Source organism: Barbatula barbatula (genome assembly GCF_947034865.1).
Source record: "Barbatula barbatula genome assembly, chromosome: 13".
In the NCBI taxonomy this organism is placed as follows: Eukaryota; Metazoa; Chordata; class Actinopteri; order Cypriniformes; family Nemacheilidae; genus Barbatula; species Barbatula barbatula.
This window is the reverse complement of record NC_136776.1, coordinates 13,905,189-13,928,205: the sequence shown is the minus strand read 5'-3', so window position 1 is coordinate 13,928,205 and position 23,017 is coordinate 13,905,189. Positions and strand designations below refer to the sequence as shown.

General features: G+C 40.0%; 1 long non-coding RNA gene across 2 annotated transcripts in view; it reads left to right on the top strand.

Annotated features, from left to right (window-relative positions):
* Positions 1 to 21,831: 21,831 nt before the first annotated feature.
* Positions 21,832 to 23,017, top strand: part of LOC306902754 — a 36,147-nt gene continuing 34,961 nt past the window's right edge. For both annotated transcript variants that reach the window (XR_013787471.1, XR_013787472.1), the window contains exons 1-2: positions 21,832 to 21,884; positions 21,990 to 22,105. This is a non-coding gene — a long non-coding RNA (uncharacterized lncRNA). The remainder of the gene's footprint in view (positions 21,885 to 21,989; positions 22,106 to 23,017) is intronic.

Sequence of the window (23,017 nt, the reverse complement as noted above, 5' to 3'; positions counted from 1 at the left end):
GTAAATAACAGCATAATGTCTGCTAAGAAAATCCCAACCGAGGATACCTGGCAGTGTAGCATTGCTGATCACCTGAACATCATGAGTTAACACTTCCTCACCAAGCCTTATGGTGAGGAAGTGAAAAAAAATAGCAAAATCTGTGACGGGTGATAATCTTCTCTTGATATGTTGTCTAAGAGAAATTATTTCTGAATGGGCTTTTTACTAACAGAGGGAATTTACATTCTTAATGTTTCGCTGATCAACGATATTTCTGAGCCTTTGTCTAGACAAGCTTGTACAGGAATGTTCTCTATAACATGAATGACATGAGTTAGCAGTTCAGCTTGTTTTGGCTCACTCATAGACATAGACTGAAACTGACATGATGATCACCAGAAAAGGCAAGGCGGTCACTAGAAGATCGTTGGCCATATTTCTTGTTGGAGAACCCTCCTGGTGGTGATCCTGATGATCATAGCATGCTCTAAGCGATGACCTCGATGATCAGATGTTGAGCTGTCATATCGATCACGGTAATGTGAAGTCGAACTGACATGTTGAGCACCACACTTTGAAGGCAGGCAATATTAATGGTGTAAAGATGGGCTGCTTTGACGATCTCTCTGATAGGGAGGTGGACTGACGTGATGTTCTCGCTGACGTGAAGATGGGTTGACGTGGTAATCTCAATTATGTGAAGATGGGCTGCTGTGACGATCACCATAACCCCCAATGTCTGTCACTTGTTAGTTGGAGAAATGAGGCTCATCTCTTTGATGTGGGGATGATGGATATCTCCTCGGAGATGAGAGTGGAGAGTAACAATCTTCAGATTGACTCACCACTACACCCTTCGCGGCGCATTGAAAAATGCGCAATTTTAGTTGAATGCCACTGCCGCTAAACTTCCAGAAACTCTTGAACATGAAATCCGCTGCCACCAGTCTGTTACCCTTATTTTCTATAACAAAAATACAACACGGGTTACACCGAGTAGATTTACGTTCTTTAGTTTAATTTTTGGAAGCATCGGCATCAGGCACATACTCGCTGCTTCTCTCTCTCTCTCTCTTTCCCAAGAACACTCGCACAAACTAGCTTTTTAACTAAAACATATTTAAATAGAGTTCAACATACATTTCCTTTTTTAATGAAATAGAAAATAAACTAAGAATCAAATAAAATTGTAATTAACTAAATTCAGGTTACATACATTTTGGTACGATTCACAAGATACAGAATTATACAAATTGGTCACCAGTCACTTGATGTTAAATGTTTATTACTTTACAATCAGAAAAACAGTCACATGACAAACAGTGGATACAAAAGGAAAACAATATTTTTGACATAATCAGTTATTTTAATAATGGTGTATTCTGTGTAAGAAAGGAGAGGATAATGTGGTCAGAGCAAAACAGACTTTGACTTCCTCTTTAAGAGGACAGTGTCTTACTGTGAGAGCTCTGCAGTGCAGTTCGTCTTAACTGCTGTGCGAAGTCAACAACATGAGGATTATTCACATTCAGATTTGTGAGTTTATTACTTATTATGAATATCGCTATAGATATATTTTTATACACTTAAACCCATGTTATTTGTACTTCTAACAGAATTCTATTATAAGGTTTTTATTATATTATCTTACAGATGTGTTCATGTGGTGTCAAGCTGCAGAGACTTTAGATCAACTGACTTGTTTGGGACAAAATGTGACTATAAACTGTGATCTGGATTCCAAAGAGGTTTATTGGATTTTATTGAAACAATCAGATTCTCCTTCAGTGATACTGCAGTCATTCTCAAACCCACCAATGGCTTTTCATTTAAATAAAACAGCGAAAATACTACAATACAAATATTTAATACAATATAAACATCGTCTGGTTATATATAATGTCACTTATGATGACTTAGGAGTTTATTACTGTATGAATTCAGATACACCTCCAAAACTCAGTAACAGCACACGACTGCACATCATGGGTAAGTAATATTTAATTTGTTTGATACAGTTTGATATTGTGCTTAACTTGAGCAGACTGCAGTAACACACTACGCACTTTTAAACAACTCAGGTTGAATAATCTCTCAGATTTTACAGAGATAAAGGAAAACTGGACACATTGGAAGACTTTCATCCTCATATCTGGTCTGTTAAATGCTGTTCTGATCATAACAGTTGTGGGTGAGTAGTGTGATGTTATTTGTTAAATATTAAAGCTGTTCTCTAGATAGATGAGGTTGTTGTAATTACGTAAAAAACACTTTTGTTCAGACTTTCTGCTATTTGACATCATGCAGTGTATCTTTATATAATTGCATTTATTTCAATAAATATTTATTATTAAAGAAATGCCAATCCATAACCTTTATTATATAAATGGCTGTGACAAAATATTCAGTTTTTTAAAGATTTTAAATAAATACATATTCTGTATATCTTTATACCTCAGAAATGACTGTTTTTACTTTTGTCACTACTATCGGTATTAATTCGTATTTTCTGTTAAGCTCCTTGGCAGCAATGTAAAAGAAAAGCACCATTGAAACAAATCTGTACAAAAAATATACTTATTATGCTACTGTTGTCTATAGTCTCATATAAGAGTCTATATAGATGTGTTATACTTTCAAATAATGTTATTAGTCAAGGGAATTATTTATTTGCTAAAAACACCTGAACTAGAGACCAGTTACAGCACTTCAAATAATAATACATATATAAATGCAGTTTTTCTAATACATTCATACATAAAATAAAATAAAGTGTATGAATGTTGTAGCCTGTGGACACGTGGACAGTGCTCCACATGGTAGTGCAACAGGTCTTCAGACGACCCAAGTTTGAGTCCACTGTGTTATTTCTAGGACTAATAAAAGTCTTTGTTATTGAAAATGGATGTTGGACAAAATCTGGAAAAAGCTCAAGACAATATTATAGCGCTGACCTACAGCAGACCCAAGTCACAGTACAGGTAAAACCTTTAATATCGTTATTAAAATTCATAACATAAAATAATGGAGAATTTCTGCTAAAAGTTTTGCTCCAGTGTGAGTAAAGCATTGGTTGGTTATGAAATGTCCATTTGGCTTGAAGGACAACTGCAGTTTAAATATTAATACTGTTTCTACTGTTGATATTTCAGTATGCAGCGGTGGACTTTTCCAAAATGCATAAAAATGTCCGTCCCAGACACGACAACAGCACCTATGCTGCTTTAAAGCTGCTAAGCCCAAAAGCACAGGAATAAAAATGACATCGTATTCATTTACAGTACAAAATTATTAACTGCTACAGAACTGTATAACATTGTCAACTTATCTTTAACTTTTTTTGGAATAAAAACATTGTGATTTTGAATTATTACAAAAGAATTTGACCTTTTTGTTGTTGACAAACTTAACTGATGTATGAAGTAAATGATCAATGATAAATATGTCTTGTTAACTGTACGATGCTTTTATTTGCCATTCTGGATTTTGCAACAACGAACCGTAAACTGCTCATATTTTGCCTTTAATAAACTTTAATAAACTATAAGAAACTATTGTTTAGATCATATTTGTTTGTTTTAAAGCCGTTTGAATATTGTCTTTGCCTGTCAAACTATATACACACGGATGCTGCTTTTGCCTTAACTAAGTTGCACAAGCATGTAAACATTGTTCAAAGACTTTTATCGTTTATTGCTTGGATAAAAGCGTCTGCTAAATGACTAAATGTCAATGTTTCAAATAAAGATATGTAAAGTTAATTTGAAAATGATGGTGGGCAGTAACAAGTAGTTTTATCTGGATACAAAATACAGAATTTTTTGTGGATGATATTGTTTTAGATTTTGTTTTGATATAGTAAGTGCTTTCATTGTTTGATTACTAAGAGGTTGCCCCATAATAAAAACAGTATAAAAGTTAAGCTCACTGGAAAATTTACAGTTAGGAGTCAAGTGAATCTGGAACAGGTGTGTTTTCTTTTGATTCTTGTTATTAAATCTTATTATTATGGCATGAGGCTGATCACTACAGATTGAAACTGGTAGAGAAGTAAAAAAGTGTTTTGGGAGCGCTGGGTTCAAAACATTGTTAAAATATCTCTTCTTCACTGTGTCATAATGAGGTCAAATATTTAACCGTAAGCCTAACCTAAAGAGGACAATTTATTAAAGACATATTTAACATATGGGTCATGGAGGAGTTTGGTCTGAGCCAACTTGTCTTTCTGTGCTTGATGTGGTTTATCGTTTTGAAGAAATGGCGAATTTGTGTGTGACTGGGTCATTTTTTTGCGAGGACAGTCTGGTGTTAACCAAGGCCACAAAAGGAGAGTCACACAGTAGATTGACATTGCAAACTTACTCTCACAATGCTTATACATGTGTCTACTTATTTGCTATTTTATTATGCAGAAATGGACTTCGAAAAGCTGCATAAAGGCTAAAGCATCTGTGCTGCTCTAAAGCTTCTTTTATTATTAGTGTATTTGTGTAATGTATACTGTAAATACAGTTGATCATGGCTGTATAAATTGAAAATGACACTCCAATATGTGTCATCATTGCAAAATTATAATGCAATTTAATTCTGACGGGAGCTTCTCCTGTTGCTGGTAGAGTCGCTTATTCAGTGAACGATCCAGTGCATCGTATTTGAGGAAAGGAAGAAATGACTTCTCTAGTCGTATGGGTTGGTGGACAGGTTGGATGTGCTGCATTGCTATTTTGTCGATGAGGGGGCTAAAGCTGTAAGAAATTGAGCAGTATATATGAATTGTAAGTCATGCTTACTGTAGCTTTCTCTGATGAGACTAAAATATTCTTATGAAACAGTTGAAAGCTTTGCAGTATACAGTTTCATCCCTAATCTTTTTCAGTTTTTGAAAATATACTTTTAATAGCCTTCCAAGTCATACTGAAGGGTAGCTATTGGTTAATATGTATTTGTGTTCCTGGAACATTACATAAGACTTTTGTTTTGCAGAAGTTTTACACTCTTAAATAAAATCAGCTGTACATGTCAACATGATTGGAAAAGCGTTTATGTGAAAGAACGAAACTTTAAAGTATAAGAAATAAATTATGTGGACACTCTGTGCTTTAACTTAAACTTAAACCAGAAAATAATTCCGGTTTGGTCACTTGGCACCCAATTACTTGTAAATCTCACCTTTGACTAGACGGGAGGTTAAACTGTGAATCGAGTGCGATGTGTTTCTCATACATGTAAACCTTAGTTTGTTTATGTGGTCTAAACCTCGGATGGAAATAGGGTGGCATTGCACTTTGCAATGATGCTTATTGTGTCTGTGCACATTTTCCCTTGTGTGTAGATTTAACCATACAGTCTACACACTTAACTAAAGAAACCCTTTAATCTGAACACTGTAAATAAAATCACAAGACCCTCATGGACATACAGTACAGCCGCATAACATGATAAGCCCATTTACATGTGCATGCTCTGTTATTTCCACCATTCAAAGCTTTTTCCACATCCATCAAGGGTTTCCTCGGCAAAGTACATTTTAAGAATTACCTTCACAAAGAAATATTGTTAATCATAATTTATTTCTAGACTGAAGTACAGATGTTTGAAAATGTACTATCCACTTCTTTGCATAAAAAAAATCTGTGCTGTGTTTAGAAGAGATTGTAGATTATACATGTTTAAATCTAGACACAAGGGCACATGTGCACAAACACACAGAGCATCATTACAAAGAGCATCATTGCTAAAAGCAAACTGCAATACTGTACCACTCTGTTTCCATCTGAGGTTTAGACCACTGAAAGTGAAGATGAACAAACACTGCGAGACACTGCGAGGTCACTGAAAAAGCATTTATGTTGCTGAACCTTCTTGTTGACCTTATGGCTTGAATCTGCACCAATTGTGGGGCCCTAAGAAATTTGTTACATTTTTCCTAAATTCTGTTTTATTTTTTTCACAAATTCTTTTTTGTTCTAATTGTGCCGAATTCAGTTTTATTACACAAACGTAATATATTTTAGCCCACATGAACAAATACTCTGTACACTGCAGTATTTACTCATAGACTATTATAAAATACCTAGATACTACAGTGTTTTAAAAATTTACGAAAAAAGAACATAATGTACAATACAACTATGGTAATATAAACCAGTATCTTACATCTTTTATTTTATTTTTGACTGCATTCCATGCCACTTCGTGTTTATATATAAAATGAAATAACCATTTATGTTTTCAAAAATTATATCAAGTTTCATGAAGTTTATTGCGTTGGCATTTTGGTTAAATTACTTAAAAAAATGGTCACGTGATTCCCGGTAAGGGAACATAGATAGAATGGATGCACACTGGTTAATACATGTATTGTGGGAATATTTAGGGAACAAATGTTTCAGTGCCCTGACGGGACAAGGGAATTTATTTGACAGATTCCATGCCATTCCAGGTTACACAGCAAATTCCATTTTGATGCCTGCATTCCACAATTCCATACGCATCACAGAAAACATAGGGCCCTACAATTGACACCTGTCCCATCGGATCTTGACAGTCAGGGCTGCCACAAAAGCTAAGAGTATCTGGCAAACATCCAGCATCTAATAAATACTTCCCAATCTGTGCACCATGAAACAAATAGCTTCCACTTAATGGCATGAGTACGGTGTGTTGAAGGAGCCCTGGCGACAGAGTTTCTTACTCGTGCTGAACCTTGACAGAACTCCCTCTCAACCACAGTCTATATTCACCCAAGCAGGTGTCCTGCAGTAAGAACACTTTTTAGACTCAACAACTTGAAGGCCTGATGTTTCATCACTGAGAGTGCTGAGACTGTCATGACTCCGCTATCATGTCATGTTTATTCTTGGTCTTGCAGCGGAGTCATGGCATAGCCTTAGGTTTTGTGTGAGAAAGGCATGGCTTTGTTATGAAATGTAGACTTGCCATGTTCTTTCTCGTGTCTCGTCAGTGTTTCCCGCCATCTCGTTTCCTCGTTAACCTTCCCTGAGTGTTTCATTACCTACACCTGCCCCTTGTTAATTATCCTGTGTTTGTTGCCCTATAAAACATCCTCGTGTTCATTGTCCTGTGCTCGTTCATTGTTTTCGGTACCTTGTATTTTGTACTTTGTATGCCGTTCTTGTTACATCGTCCTAAATAGTCTTGTCTTGCCTGATACGTTTAAATATATTTAGTCTTTGTGAGTGTCCGTTCTAGTCTTAGTGTTTTACAGTAGAGTTCTTGTTGAGTGTTTAGTTTTCAGTTTATCGTTGTAGTTATTGTGTATTGTCTTGATACCCCCTCGTGGGTTTTTGTTTCCTGTTTTATTATTTATTAAAATCTCTGTTAACCCCGTCATCCCTGTTTTTCGCTGCCTGCAATTGGGTTCTCCTTCAGTTCCATGACAGAGACTGATAGTGCAAGGATGAAGTCTCTTCCAAAGGTGTAATATGGTCCTGCTCCTCTTCAAATAACGAACCTGAGGCCACTAGAAACAACAAATCATATATAATTATATTTCAAACAACTAAGAATTCTTGGATTCTTGGATCAGGATCCAGATTTCTCTACAAATGGCATTGTAACGAGCAAGGTGGGAGGAGAGCCGTGGGGGAACTGCTGAGGCCGGTGACGCAAGTGACAGGTGCACGTTGCACTGGTCTCGCATCTCTCATGGAACAGCTCCCGGGGGCATAAAAGGACGAGCGACAGGAGGGAACAACGAGAGAGGACCAGGCCTGGAGTTTATGTTGTGTTTTTGTATGGCCGGCAGTTGACCGTGAGGGAGCTGCTGGCATTTTACTTTCGTTTTATTGTTTGTTTATGTTATATTAAAAGTCTGTGTTACGTTCGCTGGTTCCCGCCTCCTTCCTTTTATTGAACCTGCTTACAGGCATATCATAACAATGCAGTTAAAATAGTGTGGAGTAGTTTATATTTAAAGGGATACTTCACGCAAAAGTAAAAATTCTGTCATCAATTACTCACCTTCGAGTTGTTCCAATCTGTATACATGTCTTTGTTCTGATAAATACAGAGAAAGACATTTGAAAGAATGCTAATAAACGTCTTGGTTACGTATGTAGACGTTGTGTCGAGACTGACAGAATGGGGTTTGACTTGAGAACCAGTCATCTCCGACGCTTTGAAAAGCCCAATAAACTTGGCGAATGGGGCGGCATGCCAGACTCTGCCCTGTACATACGGGAATAAAAGGGAAGATGGCGTTCCCATTCACCATTTTCTGTTGAGGAATTTGATAGGCACACTTGTTCGCTGGAGCGTGCCGGCGCAGCACTCGTTGCACGATGGACACAACGTCTCGTTCCCTCCATCAGGGAACCGAGGTTACATACGTAACCAAGACGTTCCCTTTCTGTTGGTCTCTCGACGTTGTGTCGAGACTGACAGAATGGGGTTACCCTGGAAAACGCCATGGTGCTGCGCCGCGTCACGATTTACAGCAGAACGAAACTGACCGGCCTGTGCGAGTCACAAAAGAAGGTTCTTGCGAATCATAACCATCCAGTAGTGTAGTAAGACATCAATTCGTATAAGAACACAAGATGTTCTTACTACCGGCCTTACAGGCGGTGGCCTTGCTACTCTGGAGGCGAGTAGGCCACCCGACACCATAAGGAGTACTGGGAACCGTGACGTGCTGGGGAGCCCTGCCACCGTCGGTCTCACTCAAGACCTGTTCCGCCACAGGTTCAGTGCCCTTATGGAAAAAAGCATGGACGCAGCCCAACCCGCAGCTCTGCAGATGTCTGCCAGAGAGGCGCTCTGAGCCCATAACCATAAGGAGGCTGCACCCCAGCGGAGTGAGCGTCACCACAGTGGGCAGGGGCCTGAGATCAGCAAGCCAAGGGATGGCTTCCACGAGCCAGTACGGCAGTCTCTGTTTGGCGACATCCCCCCGCTGTCCCCTGACACAGACAAAGAGCTGCTCAGAGCGAGAGCTCTGTGTTCGGTCCGAGTAGAGGTGCAGGGCACGTACTGGGCATGACAGGGAAAGGGTTGGGACCTCCTCCCAGGGGGAGCGCCTGCAGGCTCCAAACCACCTAGTCCGCGTTGGGGTGGTGCGGACTCTAAGCACGTGGCCAGGTTGGGGTCTAGCCCACGTGGGGCACCCCAACTCTAGGCACCCGCTGGTCACAGACAGTGCGTGATGATCCCCTACCCTCCTGATGGAGTGCAAACAGGAGAAGCGTCTTCATCTTTCGAGAAAGGCCAGGTTCTCCAGGGGCTCCAACGGGGCCTTACGCAGGCCCACCAGGACCATGTTAGGGTCCCAGGACGGTACAGAAAACTACAGGGGGGATTAGCCCCAGGTGTGCCCCTTAGGATTCTGCTGATTGGGTCGTGCTGCCCAGCACGACGCAGATCAAGGCACTCTGTGCTGCAGAAAGCGCAGCAGGGCGAGAAGAGGCGCCACTAATAGTGACAGTCGCCTAGTGGTAGTGCTCTTGCCTGAGGGACCATGCTCACGAGAGCGGGACACTGCCTGCCCGCTGCACACCCCAACCTGCGACTGCCGTACCACGGCACACCTCGACCTGATGCTGAAGTGTTTTATATGCATCAACCTGAACGGCATGATTGCTGGCAAGGGTGCTATATGCCCGAGGAGCCTCTGAGTGTTTCAGGGCGACCACTGACTGCTGCCTCACAAGGGCCAGGCAGCACAGCATGGGCTGGGAACACTCTCATGAGGCATGCAGTATGGTAGCAGAGTCTAGTCCCGTACCGGGAAAAGTGGTGCTTAGGCCACAGATCCCAAGAGTGCCAAGATAGGTCAGTCTTCAAGATAGTTAGCATACGCACGCCCAGCTCCCTGGAGGAGTGAGGGCAGCCTCCGTGATCTTCGTAAAGGCACAGGGAGGGAGGGCCAGACCGAGGGGGAGGAGGCTCTACTTTTAAGCTCGATCCTTAAGAGCAAAAACCGAGGAAACGGTCTGCTGAAGAATCGAGGCACGAAGTACGCGTCCTTTGGGTCGATAACCACAAACCAATCTCCAGGATGCGCCGCCACCTTGCTCAGGGGAAATGAGGTAGAGGTTGACACCCCAAAGACATCACGACCATAGGGATGGGCTCGATTGCCTCCTTCTCGAGAAGGGTGGCGACCTCGAGCCGAAGTATGGGTGCGATCTCACCTCTGAGGATAGAGAATGTCCTATGACGGATCATCCTCACTAGGCACCGTGACGTGCTGGGGAGCTGTGACCAAGCCCCGAGACATCGTGATGGAGGAACTAGCGGGGAGATCTGCTTCATTGCCCCGAGGCGGGAGGTTCTGTGGTGGCAGCACAGCTGTCCCACCAGGGTCAGGGCCCTGGGGGGGGGCAGCGGGTCTGCTGACTTACCCGCCTTAAGTCTTCGATGCCAAACAACCATCGTGTGGAGAGTGCGGAGGGCTGCGGAAGTGGCATGTCACAACGTGGAGAGGCGTATGGCCTCTGTCTGCTATTTCGTCAAAAGACTTGAAAGTCTTGGACGATGCCCAAGCAGCCCACGCTGTGTGATGGGTGCATCAGGAAAGCGGACTCTCTCGACACCTTCCGTCTGCGCAGAATTGAGCCAGGTGTCTCTCTTGGACTACAACCATAGTTGTATGGTTGTCTAACCACTCCAACATCTTAGCCTGGTGGCTTTGCAGGATGGCCATGGCATGAAGGGTGGAAGCAGCTGACCCACCGCAGTGAAAGCCCTCAACATCAGTGATGGTGAGGGGAAACATGCTTTGGAAGGGAGCCTTGGTTGGTGCCGAGGGAAAACTCCGCCCCGTACATACGGTGTACCAGGATTCCGGCCGTGAACTGTGGGGGAAGGCAGTGCAGTGCACTACCGCCCGCTGCTCACGGTGGTCCGGGCAAGCACGCCTGACATTTCCACGTCGGGCTCATCCTGGGTTAGACCGACTGTAGCCGAGAGCTGCAGGGAGTCCTCAGCATCTGATGTCAGGAAATCGCCACCCGATGTTGCAGCCGAAATCCTATCCACTGCACGCCGTAGCGTGGATCTGCTATGAGAATGTCAGGCGATGTCCAAAGGAGACAGGTTCGGTGAGCGTGACAGGGCCTGGGGCGGTCCACGGCAATAATGCGATGGAGTAACACCCACCGGGACTCCCATATCACCACCGCCTATGAACATGGCCAGCCGTGACCGCAAAACCGTTACCACGGCCACAAATTTAGCACGCTGAAGCATGTGAGGTAGTTATCGTGCCTGTCTGTCTCGAGGATGGTGCGGTTGCACCCAAGACTACAGCGACGAAACATGCCTGGCGACATGTGCAGGCTGCAGGAGAAATGCACTTTTATAAATATGCTCTTTTAGACACCTCCGACCAGCTACTGAAACACCCAGGGGAATCGCAAACGCCATGACGAGTTCCGCTGCTCTGAGTCGTAGATCCAGTAGGAAGAATCGAAGATCGCTCAGCATAAGCCTCGCAGGTTCCTAAGAACAAAATGGTGAATGAATGGGCATCTTCCCTTTTATACCCAAATGTACTGATTCTGACTCACTTCACTAGCCAGGCAGATATCTACTGCTCTCTGTAGTGTAAGATCTACAGCCTGCCTCTTATCTGGTCGTTTATAATGCCACAAACAATGCGGACCCTTATTAGTGACTCTGTGAGTTCTCTAAACTCACAATCCGTTGCCTAATTCTTTAAAACTATCACATAAGCATCAATGAACTCTGACTGGCCTTGTGCTCTAGTAAAGAATAGATGTCTCGGGTATGTCAGGTTTTTTCATGGTTTGCAATATCTGGCCAACAGTTCTTTTAACTTTTGTAGTCGTCAACATCATCATCAAATATAAACTTGTTGAATACCTTGATTGCATCTTCTCCTGCTACATGCAGAAATGTGGCACTCTTTATTTTGTTCGACTTTCTCAGAGATTCCGCTTGGTATTAGATACAGTATCCATCCTCTCTAGCTTTTGGCTAGGTTTCCTTCCAAACTCAGAGCTCCTGGATGTTTTAACTGTTCCATTTGGTTTGTTTGCTAATTCTGACACCATGTAATGTATTGATGACAGGAGACCGCATGTGGTTGAACTCAGATCTGTATTTACTTGTGTGTCTCAATATCAACAACATTGGAGTCACAGCGCCGCCTTGTGGTTACTCCAAAACAGTACATACATACATGACACATGGGAATTGTAGTCTAGGGTGATGTGTAACAGTCTGTGTGGTGTGAGAGTCAATATAATGAAAAGGCGACCTCTGGTGGCAATCGGACGGAAGGCGACAAGAATTGGTGAATTGGTGACAAGACCTGTCCCTGATAGCGCACGTACATCTGGTAGATATCTGCAAGACATCTAGCCGATGCTGTTTGCTTATCTGCCCTACATCTCTGAGACATCTGCTGTCAGATGTCATATAGACCTCTAGAATATGTCTGTAAGATGTGTATGATTTAGAATGGATGTTTCTCTTTTTCAAAGATGTCTGGCAGATGTTTTTACACAGGAGATGTTTTCCAGATCTCCAGATCTTTAGCAGACATCTTACAGATATAACTGTTATGAGTCACACAAAGAAAACTATTTTTCTTTGACTGACAGGTAAAGAAACCAATCACAAGAAAACTCTTTTTCTTTGTGTGTAATTGTGTTCCTTGTACCTAACATTTCATTGCTGTGGCTGAAAGGGTAGTCTCGCATATCGAGACCTTCATACTGAAGGTCTGGAACTTATCGCCGCTTTCTTTGGCCAAAGCCCGCCCAATAGGCCATTTGACTGACAGGTAAAGCAACCAATCACATTTCGTCTTGAGTCCCGTTAATATTTAGAGGCTTGAACAATCAACCCTGACTAGCATGAGTCGTGTATCTGATTTGGAGCGTTATGGCAGATGGTGGAACCTAAAACTTCACAGGGTTACAGAAGCGGCAAGGGAGAATGTTCGAGTGGAAGTGATTCGCATCTGCCAAGAAGATTTTTTCCAGGAAAAATAAAAGTTGCCAGATGTTACTGATGTAGCGCATCAGCTGGAGATAAAGCTAATGAACAAGTCAAGACCGCGGCCTGTTATTAATTGATTCGTCTTTCGAAGATACAAGGAATCAGTGTGGAAAGCTGCCAAGAACAACTCGTTCCTCAAAAATCATCACTTGTGTTTCATTGAAGATTTGTCGAAAGAGGACAGAAAATCAAGGAAAAAACTGTGGCCACTGATTAAGAAGTCACGAGAAGAAGGCAAGACGGCTTACTTTTGTTGAAGGCTCAGAAATTACATAATATCTCGGTACATTAAGATTTTGGAAGCACGCTGCGTGATTGACTTTTTTGGTATGCATTTTTTAAAGGGTAAGGTAAAAGAAACGCACTGTCACACATTAAATGTGAAGATATAATTTTGTTACCTTCATCTGATGTTATTAGGATGCTGATCTTGATGTAAATTGACATAGTTCTTTCTTCGTTGAAGGTTTTCTCTATATTTGCTATTATTCACTTGTTAATCTGTTCAATTTATTGTTTGTTTCTTTCAACCTAAGGAGGTTACGTTGTAATAATAAAAGTACTGTTTATTTTGCTAGACAATTGAGGGTTGATTTCTGTTATATAAACGAAGCTCATTCTGTTAAAGAAGATGCTACATTCTGGACCGCCCAATGGAGGATTCCTTTTGGTTCTCCCATGTAACCGATCACTCAGTTGGGGTAGTAACACTCAGGAACAAATTTTAAAGAGGTTTTGAAACTATTATTTTCTTATTTATATATTTGTATTAAATTGCATTTTAAATGTAATATGGCAATGGAATGTACTAAATGGGTTTAGTTTTCACAAATACTAATGTATGCAATTTCAGCAATAACAAATTAGTTGTTAATTTAAGAAACCTTTTTTCATGTCACATGAGGGACGGCACCGGCACGAGCATTAAAAAAATCCTTCTCCATTATCATTTCAGTGCACAGAGGTGGTGTTTTCTTCAGTCTGATGACAGATTCTTTGCTTTATCACCAAATCATAATTATTAAAAATAACAAACGTGCACGCACAAACGACACGGATGTGAATGGCCCCTATATCTGTGAACATTTTAAATGATTGACTTAAAGCTAAAATATATTTCACAAAAGTGTTTAATACAGTGTCCTCAGACAATGTACTGTACCACATATCTTGTTTTGTTAAGATGCCACACAAAATGTACAATACACTGTCTTTGTTAGATATGATGATGTTAAGCCACTCCCTTCTCTGTAGCTAAAAAATGTGATGTGGTTTTCAGAGTCAATTATTCCACTGGTTTTGGTCACCTGATCAACTGTCAATCACACGCCCAGGTAGTTTCATTTTGTTTTCCTAATGCAGTGTCACAATTGACTTTATGTACTGACCGAAAATATAAAAAAGTTGTTTAACGATCTATAATGTGTAATGTAATGTTTAAGAGATAAAAGGTATTTATAGGTTACACTTCTCAAAGAACTGGAATTGATCATATATGGCTTTAAACAATTATTCTTTTGGCCAACACATTCATCCAGAGCATGAAAATGAAATATCAGATTGCCATTATGGACTTGAATGAAACCTTTTATAAGACCACGACATTAGTCGTGAGTTGCCGTGTGCTACACCAGAGGGCACTCCCTTCTTGTCCACTAACATTATACCGTGAACACTTCATGGTTATTTTATACTCAGCCCATTTTAAACCCTGTTCTGTGGCTTTGGCCTCGTGCCTGTTTATTGGATCCTGATGTCCTGGTGCCTATTCTGTGGATTGCTTACCTTTGTTTTGTCTCTGTCTGGCTTATGATTCTGGATTTCCCCAATAAAGTTCTGTATGTGAGTCTTCAACTTGCGTGCTTTAGAGCAGTACTTGATGGCATCACCAAGTGTCTCTTGCAGTAAGGCCTGTTGGTTGTAAATATGAATAAATATTAATCTGCATTGGCCTTAATAGTTTACTCAACAAATGAAAATGTCCTGATATTCCAAACCTGTATATGTTTCTTTCTTCCACAGAACACAAAGAAAGAAATGATAACCAAACAGCAGACCACATTGACTTCTATTGTGGTAATGCCATTGTTTGGTTACCAACAATCTTCAAAATATGTTTTGTTTTCTAAAGCCATACACAGGTTTGCAATGACAATATACAGTAATCCACAATATACAGTAGTCAAAGCAAATCAAAATCTCTCTTAGTAGTGTAAAGTCAAAGTGATGTTTCCTGTCATTTTCCACTGAAGGGCAGAGAAATAAAAAAAACATATAGGAAAACAAATTGGTCAAGGAAACATCTTGGTTACGTATGTATCGAACTCATGGGAGGTATGTGGGTGATGCCGCAAGGTGGATGTCCACCTGGGGAAGGTCATGGGTTCCAGGAGGGGAACCAATTTATGACGGAATCTCAGATGGTATTACCCCAGCCGGAATTACCCCAGCCGAGGACGCCATGTGTCCCAGGAGCCACTGAAAAAGTTTCAGGGGGACCGCTGGTTGCCGCCTGAAGAGGTTCAGGCAGTTCAGCACTGACTGTGCGCGTTCTGAAGTGAGCCGCGCCGTCATGGAGACAGAGTCGAGTTCCATACAGAGAAAAAAGGAGCTCTGTGCGGGGGAGAGCTGGCTCTTTTCTCGGTTGACCCGTAACCCCAAACGGTCTAGGTGCCGGAGCACCATATCCCTGTGCATACACAACAGATCTCGCGAGTGAGCCAAGATAAGCCAGTCGTCGAAATAGTTGAGTACCCGCACACCTCTGAGGAGAGTGAGGGCGGCTTCCACGACCTTCGTAAAGGCCCGTGGGGACACGGACAGACTGAATGGGAGGACCCTGTACTGATATGCCCGTCCCTCGAAAGCGAACCGTAGGTACGGTCGGTGACGAGGGAGAATCTAGACATGAAAGTACGCATCCTTCAGGTCGATAGCCACGAACCAATCCTGACACCTGACGGATGTCAAGATGCGCCTCTGCGTGAGCATCCTCAACGGCAGCTTTGAAGGTGCTTGTTCAGGGTACGCAGATCTAGAATGGGGAGCAACCCTCCGCCTTTCTTGGGGACGATGATGTACGGGCTGTACAACCCGCTAGACATCTCGTCTGAGGGGACGGGCTCAATCGCTCCCTTCGCCAGAAGGGTGGCCACCTCCTCCCGTAGCACGGGAGCATCCCCGCCTCTAACTTAGGTGAAGAGGATGCCCCGAAACCAGGCACTTAAAGACTGCGACAGGGGCACTAGAGGAACGATCTGCTTCACCGACCCCGTGGAGGGTGGTTCGCTGGCTAGCGGTGCCGGCCCCACCTCGGGCGTGGCGGTGGCGCAGCTCAAGGCACCGTCGAGGTGAGAGTGCTGAGGGCTGCGCAATTTTATACTCGGCTTTGCGTGTCACCACGACGCAATGTCGAGTTGCCAAACAACGGTGTCGAGTTGCCAAACAACGGTTGTCCTGTGGAGAGTGAGTGCGGCTGAAAGAAAGACCCAGAGAGAGAGACTGCTCTTTTTATGAGGAAGTGGGCGCTAGGCCCCCGAAAGGGGCCCAGCAGATGTTGGGACGGGGCAGCGATGGAATGGCACAACGTCGAGAGACCGACGGAAAGGGAACCTTGGTGCAAACACAAAACAACATTTGGTGACAAAAATTGTTATGTAGTACAGCAGCACTAGAGTTAGGGCCTATATACAATTTGCAAACATGAATAGACATACAAACCAAACATAACTATAAACATTTAACAATTAACATTGAAATTGAAATTCAGCAAGCATTATAAAAGTGGTATTACAATATTGAAGTGGTATTGCAATAAAGAAGAGGCCATATAGGCGTTTTACTACTACAATAAACTTTTTTACTTGACAGTCATTTCCAAAAAACGTTAAGCAGTTGTTTGAAGGGAATGCAAAATAAATAACAAATGTTTTAAGGGAAAAAATGTATGTTTTTGACCTGCTTACAGAATCAATGATGGTCATGAGAAAGTAGTATGGTAACATAGACTACAATGTGGTCAGAGAAAACTTGACTTCCTCTGTTGGGTGTGAGTAAAGTATAAAAATAAGAAGCAGAGCTCATTTGTGTCTTAATAAAGAGAACACGGGGATCACACAGCTTCAAATCTGTGAGTATATCTTTAGATTTAAATCTATGTTTCCATTTGCTCAAATTATGCTTGTTTTTACCTTTACTGGTTGACATTTAACAATGAAATGTAAATTGAAATTATAACTTTTGGATTTCCATAGATCTCTTCATATGGTGTCAAGCTGCAGAGACTTTAGATCAACTGACAGATTTGGGACAAAATGTGACTATAAACTGTGATCTGGATGAAGGAGACATTTATTGGTTATTACTGAAAGTACCAGATCCTCCTGTGATGATATTACGCACTTTATTATCTGAATTTCTATTCTTCAACACAACATTCAGACGCAAATATTCAGTACAATCTAAAAACCATCTGTTTATAAATAACATCACTGTTAATGAATTAGGAGTTTATTACTGTATGAAGACAGATACGCCTCCTAAATTCAGCAGTGGCATCAGACTACAGATAAATTGTAAGTGCTCATGTTGGAATCAAGTCTATTTATATTCAGTCTTATAGATGATAATAGCTACATGATTGCAAATTGTAAAGTTTCTCATTATTTGCAGAGCCAACAGAAAGTCCAAATGAAGAGATCAGGAATAAACATCAGAATCATACAGAAGTAAAACATATTCAACAGAATCAGACGCTGTGGCAGACTCTTACACTTATATTGGGTCTGCTCAATGGTGTTTTGTTCATTGTGGTCTTGGTGAGTTATTTTTCATTAGTTATTAAACACTGTCTTTGAAATGGTCTTTGGTTTTATTTTTGTTTCTCTGAAGGACTATTAAAGGCTTTTATTTATGGGAATAAAACAATTGAAGGCTTTATAAAACTTCCCAACACTGATCTACAGCAGGTGACCTACAGATGCTTTTCTAATCCCAAACCAGTTAAAGGTATAAATATCTCAAATCACAAGATTTTCCTAAATGTTTCAGTTGTGATACAGTACAGTATCTAGGCATCATTTAGAATAAATCAACTGCCTTCATCATGCTTATACATGTATTCATTTGCTCTTTCAGTGTGCAGAAGTGAAATGTTCAAAGCTGCATAAAGTCCAACAGCAACTGTGCTGTTTCAAAGCTGCAAACATAATCTGAACAACTAACCTGACATACAGTATATTTAACAGCGTACATACATATATATGATGAATTATGTTACCTTCCCTGGGATGTTTTTGATTTAATTATGTTTTTATTTTTTTCAAATTATTTTGATAGCATATGATAGTCTCCGGATGTTGGCAACATAGTTGTTGTTCACAATTTAACATCCACTTTCTGAATTTCTATGAGCATATGTTTGGTATTTACAATATAGATTTGATTGGTCAAACTGTAATGAAGCGAGTATTTCCTCGCTTTACAAGCTATAGCTTGACCCAAAGGAGAGTAATAAACGCTTAGTAATGTCAGTCATACACTAAAAGTGTCTGTTTTAGTCAATAATCATGATAAAATTTTTTATGAATTATGCAAACCACTGTGGTTCTGGAACAAAAATAATAAAAGTGGTTGGTTTTTGTGTTTAAAATGAGTCAATTATCATGTATGTATTTATTTGAGTTAATTTGTTTTAAAAAAGTAGAGTTGTGTCAGTGTTGTTACACTCAACTAAATTGTTTAACCAAAACCAGAAATGTGTTCCAATGTTCACTCTGCAGCCAATGACTAACAGACTCTCACCTTTGACTAGACCTGTGGTTTAATCTTGAAACGCATGCAATGTTTTTCTCAGACCACTTCAATATTTACTTATCACACAAGAGTCTTTTTCCAAGAGTCTTGGACATAAGAAAATAACTCATATTAAACATATCCAATTATTGGCCTCAATAATAAATGTAACCTTTCTGATTATGGTCAAATGCAATTCAATAAATCCTTAACTGCCAGTGTGACATTACCTTTCAACCCAGAATGAACAGACTACAGTTATTTGATGAAGCATAAAACAAACATAATATTTTAATTATCCCCTGAACTGTTAGTTACTGTAAGGTAATTTATGTTGTTAAAAATGTAATGATAATAAAATATTCTCAGTATACATACGTCCAAACAGCTACAAAACTCCACCCACGTTTTATTATGTCAGGCACAATAAAGAGATGAAAAATAATCAGGCAGTTTTTTGCATTTATTTTGCATTTAAATCTTACATATATCATTCAATTTTAAAGGTATTTGTTTAACATTTTGATTCGGTTCTAAATTTTCTGTTGGTTGTTATTTGTTTAGACATCTGTGGAGTTTTAAAAACTGAAACAGGAAGTTCTTCTGAACCTACATTGCATCAGGGACATATGTAAATATTTTCATTGGAGCATTTGGAATTAGACACGCACACACAAGCACACATGTTTGCCTTACTGAGTGGGGACCGTATCACAGTTTGTTTAAGACTACATAGGGGTGGTATAGAGATTCAGTGTTGTGGGTGGACGAGGGACTGAAAGGGAATGAAAGTGCAGATAAATTAGCCAAAGAGGCATTACAAAACGAAATATCAGTTCCAGTACCGCTTGGATAAGGTGCACAGTAGTTAAGAAGAAAGGTATTGAAAGATGGCAGATATTGCGGGAGGAAGACAAGAAAGTAAGGGGATATTATAAAAAGTCTGTGAGCATTCAAAAATATAGAGAAATATGCGGGAAGAAATATTAATAACACAACTGAGAGTGGATCACACATGATACCACTGAAAAGCACCAAGTTTTTAACTTGGAAAAGATATAGTGAGAATTGTGATAAATGTCGGGTTAAAGAAAATGATATTACACTGTATAAGATGTGGAAGGACGGGTGTTTCAAGAAAGGGTTTAGCAGGCAGGGCGTGAGTGGGGTCTGATGGGGATAGAAGGGACAGAAGGAGAGGGAGGGGGGGATAACCAGGAAAGCATTATTGAAACTCTTTAATGATACAGGGCTTATGATGTTACACGTATTTATACTGTAGGTGGCGGTATGCTCCTAAAAGTGGTTTGCAATCCGCCACCAACTAAGAGAAGAAGAAGAAACAACGGAAGTCTCTGAGTCGCAGCAAAACGCATTTAAAACATCTTTTAAAACACTTTTCACAGCCGCCGAGTATTACACAGTGGCCTGATATATCATATGAGGATTTATTCAATTACTTCGTTTTTTCTCTTCGACGCGAAGCCATAAAAGCACAGACGTAGCGGTAACGTTACATGCACAGTGGGAAAGTCAGTCGACATTTGTAAAGGAAAAACCAGGAATTCGTGTTTTTAAAAGCAGATGTGAATCCCAGTTAAAGTGGAGCAAACGTTCCTGGATGCTACAAGTTATAACGGAAGAATTGAGATGGCTGGTTGCTTTTGTATCCATCACAACTTTCTAAAAACAACTCAAAACGTACTAACCAATAACTGTCTGTTTTCATACGTCTATTCAATAAAGACAATATTTCATGTGGTTCATTCTCTCATTGCTTCAGCTTGAATCCTCACAGTAACATGGCCTGGTAAACGTTACTGTTCAGCGTGTTGACAGAATGTTAACGTTTAAAGTGCTTTGGATGAAAGAGTTTGTCAAATGAATGAACTGAATGGCAGGACACGTCCTGTAACTGTTATTCATCTCTGCGATTTCATAACTGCTAAATACATATAAAATGCTAACAGCTACACTTTTACTTCTTCTTTTCCCACAGTTTTAGTTGCGCTAACGCTCACCTGCCTTAAACACAAACAGCTCATGGATGGCGGCTCTCATATTTACGCCCAAAATAAGGTGGACGATACAGATAAGATCACAAGAGACATTTCAGGGTGACCCTAAAAGGTTATTTTGCCGTCCCCATCGCCACCTAGCGGTCAGAACGCTATTGAAACTGTGGGCCCTATTTGTCTAAACTGAAATGAAACTAAACTGAGTCTTTCCCCCAAACAAGGCTTTCAAGACATAAATAACATACAGCTTTTAAGAAGAAATGCTGGTTGGCTATCCTTGTCTTTCGTTTTTTATAAAAAATCCAAATTTGTGTGAAATGCTAGCATTTACCATAAAGTCCTTTCTATTGTTCTATATTGGAACCTAATGTTTTGTATACTCAGTGTAATTTGTATAATGTAAATATGAGAGGAACTAAGTAAATAAATAAAAACCACACGAGGAAGCACTCAAATGGAAGTATTATAGGCCTACTCATCAGTCTGGTTTGATGAAACAATTAGACAAGCAAAATACATGCATGTGACTCAATGGATCACCTGATGACAAACACAGAATCAGCTGACATGTATGACATCACATAAAAATAAATAATGACATTTAATAATAACAACATCTAAGTCTGGGCGACGGGTTAAGTAGCCTGTCTGACCCCATATGAGTGACCTTTCTTTGTTATTAAACTAGCTTGCCTCATTTGTGATCATGTAACAGATCAACACAAACAAACATATAATCATCATGTCATTCATACAGAAAAGGCTTTTTATTTTAAATCTGTAGTGGAAGATCTGCACAGGAAATCTAACAGACCATCATCGTAAGAACGAAAGCAGGCATATTAAAAATACTTGAACTATCTACTGCCGCTGTGTAAAAACAACTCAAACAAAGCTTTGTAAAGCAAACATGTTTCATTAGAAATACCTATACACTGCTGTTTGAATAACACACACCTTCTCTATTCATGTATCGGTGACACTTTTATGCAAGGAGGCTCCTCCTTTTATAGGAAAATATTTATGGTTCCTGAACATATACCTGATCAGAGGCCAGCTGGAGACTGAACAGACTGGAATCTAGATTGTGACGAAGCCAAGGTAACTTTTTCCTTTTTTTATCTGACCAAGGAATATTTCTACACTGAGCTTTTGTCTTTACATTTTCTTTATATTGTCTTTACATTTTCACTTCATTCTTTTTAGGGGAAGGCCGCTACTGAAGGATTTACTTAAATGTTTTGGCAGTCCATTTTTTCTAAAGAATGAAGAGGAAGGCATTTTATTTTTGCGAGAAAAGCAAATTGGTCCTTTATTAAACGGTAAGAACTAAATCAATGTTCGTGTTTAAGTCTCCAGTTTCATATGATCAAATTCATATATATATATATATATATATATATATATATATATATATATATAAAGAACATCGTTTCAATGTTTTATTTTTTAAAAGTAGCTTCATAAGAAAATAAAGAAAATCATAAAAAGGTATAGTAAACCAGACATGTTTTAATTTTACACGCTGACCCTTAAACATAATATAAGTGAAATAATATAATAATATGATGTCACACCCAATTCTTGTCACAGTTGTTGGTGACACGAGCTATGTGACAAATATACCTGTATGTTTTTTAAATAACTAAAATAACTTCTAAATATTTTTTGAACACAATTGAAATGTGGATTTAAGATATTTTAATTCTAATTAAGGCCTTTTTACACAACAGAATCCAAGACTTTGAAGATCTGTTGATACTGATACTTTAACTTATGTTAAAGACGAATCAACCCATAACAAACTGATCAGCTGTTCAGGAAAACAAAAGTAAAACATTCAATGTGACACGAGAAGGCTTAGAACACTATCAAAATGTTGTCAAAACTGAGTATATTTATATAATATTCATAATATATCAACATAAAATGTTTAATTTATTGGATTGTTCTGTTTATTTTATTTTTTAAACAATTTGTGGTATACAGAAAAAGACCATTAACACACCAAATCAGAACACCTGTAGTTAGCTTTGACAAACCTGACATCCTCATTGCGGTTAAGTAATTAAAATAAAAAAATTAAGTAACCAAATGTAAGATATCGGAAAGAGTGCTCCAAAACATGAAAGCAAGATTAGAGGCTACAGATAAGCAAAACAAGGTATGGCAACATTGAGTTAGTCAAAACAAGAGACACGAGATAGCAGGTACAACAAAAAATGCGTCAGATT